Raw genomic sequence first — 3,765 nt, 5'->3', positions numbered from 1 at the left:
GCTCTCACCTTCCCTGGAGATCTTCAAGAGGAGACTGGACAGGCACCTGGCTGGGGTCTTATGCCCCTGCCACCCCCAGTGCTCCTTCCTGCCCATGGCAGGGGGTCGGACTCGATCTGTCTAGGTCCCTTCCCACTCATTGATTCTCTGATTCTATGGATAAAGCACCACGACCACTTCTGGGAGTGCTGTGGCCACCTCCCAGTCAGTGCATCAGCCACAGGGGGACACCCCACTGTCATCAGCCAGATTGGCCATGGGAGACCACCCCCCCCAGTTGCTGACTGGTCACTGGGGGGCATGTGCCCCCCATAATGTGGCACCAGTTGCCTATGCAGGGAGGTGGTGGTATCTCCATCCTTGGAGGTTTTTAAGACCTGGCTAGACAAAGCTTTGGCTGGGATGATCCAATTGAGAATGGTTCTGCTTTGAGCAGGGGGTTGGGCTAGATGATCTCCTGAGGTCCTTCCAACCCTAATTTTCCATGATTCTGTGACAAGGGGCACGTGTAGATGAAACAAGGGCCCTAAATTGAAGTGGTGGGTTTTTAAAAACACTGCTTCAATTTAGGGCCAGATAAACCCTCATGTCGTCCACACACCCGATTTACCTGCCTCTCCGGCAGTGGGAAGGGGAGGGCGAGCTGCCAGTAGGCAAAGCGGTCCCTGGGCTGCAAGTGGGGCTGGTGCTTCCCTCCACAGCAGCACCCCCCCCCATGGCACCCGCCCATAGGCAAACGGCTTGGGCAGTCGTGGGGGGCAGCGCAGCTGTGGAGGGAAGCACTGGGCCCCCAAGCAGCTCAGGCAGGCTCTAGGCAGGGGGGTAGGAAATAAAGATCAGGCTCACCACTTCTTTGAGGGGGTAGACGGCTTTCCCACGCTGCTGTCAGGCTGCCTGCAGGGCTTCCTGCAAAGCCTCACAGAGCCTGGTGCTTTGCTCCGCAGCTGCAGGAGCAGCAAACTAAAACTCCTCAGCCAATAACAATAACTAACTGGCAAATATTTTAAATACAGATGCACTGAAAGATACCAGTCATGTCTTTTCAACACAGAATCTCCGTGTCAAAATTCCTTTGCACTGTATGAAATAAAGCAAGTTGTAAGCGCTACAGCAAGTAAATCTCAAAACCTGCCCTTTGTTCTCCTGAAGACACTTAAAAATAATCAGTCATTAAGCTGCCTACCCAAAAGTATACTTATATTTGCTAATTAAATTGCAGGTCATGCAAAGATAATATGAATGTGTACACAATACAAATGCAGATTTCATTTAAAATGTTTCTTAATTCAAGTCACACACAAATATTATTGTACACTACAAAAATATTAATTATGCATATACATTTCTCAATATGCAGAAATGTGTTTCTTTACATGTATATAAAAAGGCATTTAAAAAAGCAGGCAATTACTATGCCTTTATCTTCCTAAAATATCCATAATTGGAAAGTTAGTAAGAAGCAATACAGCCATGACTGGTGCTGGTGCGGTGACACACTGGTGCTTTTGGGGGAAAAAAATTGTCACTCAAAATTCCATAAATCCAGAATTGGCAAGCTATGGCCCCTGGGCCATATTCAGCCGTAAAGCATTTTCATGTGGCCTGCAGACAAGGGGCTTTGGCAGTGGGAGCATTCAGCAGCAGTCACTTTTCCCTGCTGCCACAGGAAAAAAGCAACAGTAGCAGCTGGGTCCTTAAGTGGGACTTAACTTGGTCAATTTGACCTGCAACTTAAAAAGGCTACTGGATCCCTGCCGTAAATTGGGCAGCGGAGTCCCCCAGGGCTCAGTCCTTGGGCCTGCGCTGTTCAATTTCTTCATCAGCGATCTGGACGACAGGGTGAAAAGCAACCTGTTTAAATTTGCTGACGGTACCAAAATTTGGGGTGAGGTGAGCACGCTAGTAGGGAGGGAAAGACTGCAGCGAGACCTGGATAGGTCACAGGGGTGGGCTAACAAAAACAGGATGCATTTCAATACTGACAAGTGCAGGGTGCTGCACTTGGGCTGTAATAACCAGCAGCACACTTATAAGATGGAAAACTCCCTTCTTGAGAGCACGGAGGCAGAAGGGGATCTTGGAGTCGTTATTGACTCCAAGATGAACATGGGCCGACAATGCGAGGTCACGGTTGGCAGGGCTAACCGGACCTTGTTGTGCATCCAGAAGTGCATCTCAAGTAGAGCCAAGGAGGTGATCCTCCCCCTCTATGCAACGCTGGTCAGGCCACAGCTGGAGTACTGCGTCCAGTACTGGGTGCCCCATTTCAGGAGGGATGTGGACAACATTGAAAGGGTCCAGAGGAGGGCCACCCGCATGATCCGGGAACAACAGGGCAGACCCTACAATGAGAGGCTACGGGATCTGAACCTGTTCAGCCTTTGCGAGAGAAGGCTGAGGGGGGACCTGGTGACAGTCTATAGACTCACTAGGGGGGACCAGAAGGGTTTGGGGGGAGACACTGTTTCCCCTAGCGCCCCCTGGCATGACAAGGAATAACGGCCACAAGTTGTTAGAGAGTAGGTTTCGATTAGACATCCGCAAGAACTACTTCCCAGTTAGGGCGGCTAGGATCTGGAACCAACTTCCAAGGGAAGTGGTCTTTTCTCCCGCCCAGGTGGGGGGTCGGACTTGAAGATCTACAAGGTCCCTTCCAACCCAACTTCTATGATTCTATGATTCTTTGATTATTTAACTGAATTCTGCTGATCTTAAGTGGTTGGTGCAATTTACAGGTGTACATTCAAGAAACTAGAACCAAACTCATTTCTGTGATCAATATTGACTTGCAGATAATGGGCAAGTCTACTCCAAGAGGAAGAAAGGAAGAATGAACTCTGGAATAAAACAATATAGTGAAATGACTCATTGGTTATGTAAATTTCCTGCTGTAATTGTTTCACTATTAAAAATGTTTTGGTGAGAACATTTTGTTGAATCAAAATTGATTGTAACAAAAAGTCAATCCAGGCAATAATCTAAAAGATGTCAAATACTTAAAAAGAAGAATTAGAATAAATAGGAGATGGATTTTGTGAAACACAGACTCTTTGTTCATCTTTTGATGGTTAGACACATGCCTCAATGAAAGATTTGTCTTAAGCTCCCATTTCAGTTTCCAGTCGTCAGTGAGTTATGCACCAACTGAAGTATCTGCATTTGTGAAGTGTTTATGATCACTTCAGAATTACCAGCTTCCCATGAATGTCTGATTTATGAGCAATCTGTTAAATATTTGAATCAGATTTGCTTACCTGAACTAATCCATCTGAAAAAAAATAAATGTTCTTCTCAAATGCCAGAGGTTATGTCATGTCACATTGCCAATGTTAGTGAAAACATGCTATTATCAAGAGAAATTTGTTAACAATCCCGAGGATATGCAATGAACAGACATCCTTTGGATTATTGATTCTCTACTTAATGTAAGGTTGGTTCCTTACATTAATAATTATTAGTTGCAGTTAAACTTCCTTTTTCAGAGTGGTGCACAGCAATAAAACAGCATTTCAAGTCCAAATTTGATACTGAAGTTCAATCTATCAAACAGCAAAAGTTGATTGGTCGCTGAGACACAGAAGGAATACTGCATGCATGTTACATCTGTTCTGCAACTTAGGCAACTGAAAACTCAGCCAGTTCAGTTTACATATTTACAGTTCAGTAGCACTACACTGCTACTTCTATAACAGGATCTCAAAGCACTATATGATCATTAATGAAATAAGTCCCACAAAGCACAAGACAATGGACAAAGGATGGAAA

Source organism: Crocodylus porosus, unplaced genomic scaffold, assembly GCF_001723895.1.
Source record: "Crocodylus porosus isolate Cpor-Errol unplaced genomic scaffold, CroPor_comp1, whole genome shotgun sequence".
NCBI classification, from domain to species: Eukaryota; Metazoa; Chordata; order Crocodylia; family Crocodylidae; genus Crocodylus; species Crocodylus porosus.
The sequence above is the reverse complement of the archived record's forward strand: the minus strand, read 5'-3'. Positions refer to the sequence as shown.